Below are 377 nucleotides of genomic sequence, written 5' to 3'. Positions count from 1 at the left end.
AGCCACCCCGCTGCGCCTCGCCACCCCGCCACTGCCGCCCCGCCGCCGCTGCCGGCCGCCCTCCGCGGCCCGAGAACCGGCCCCGCGGGCTGCGGGAGCACCTATGCCCAAGGCGGCGCTGACCGCCGCCCCCCGCGCCCCGCTCCTCCGCCTCCTGCGCCTCGGCCCGGGCCGCTTCGCGCACCGTCGCCCGAGCCTAAGCCCCGCCAGCCCGGCCAGCCGGGCCACCGCCTCCCGCCCGCCGCTCCTGCCGCGGCGCATCTCAAGCCCCCGCCGCCCCCGCCGGAGCGCTGAGGCCCGGCAGAGGCCCCAGGCTGCGGGCGGCCCCGCGAGGCCGGCGCTACCCGCGCTCGGCCGCCGCCGCCGCCTCTGCCGCC

This window comes from Gracilinanus agilis, chromosome 1, assembly GCF_016433145.1.
Source record: "Gracilinanus agilis isolate LMUSP501 chromosome 1, AgileGrace, whole genome shotgun sequence".
Classification (NCBI taxonomy): Eukaryota; Metazoa; Chordata; class Mammalia; order Didelphimorphia; family Didelphidae; genus Gracilinanus; species Gracilinanus agilis.
Note: the sequence above shows the minus strand (reverse complement) of the source record.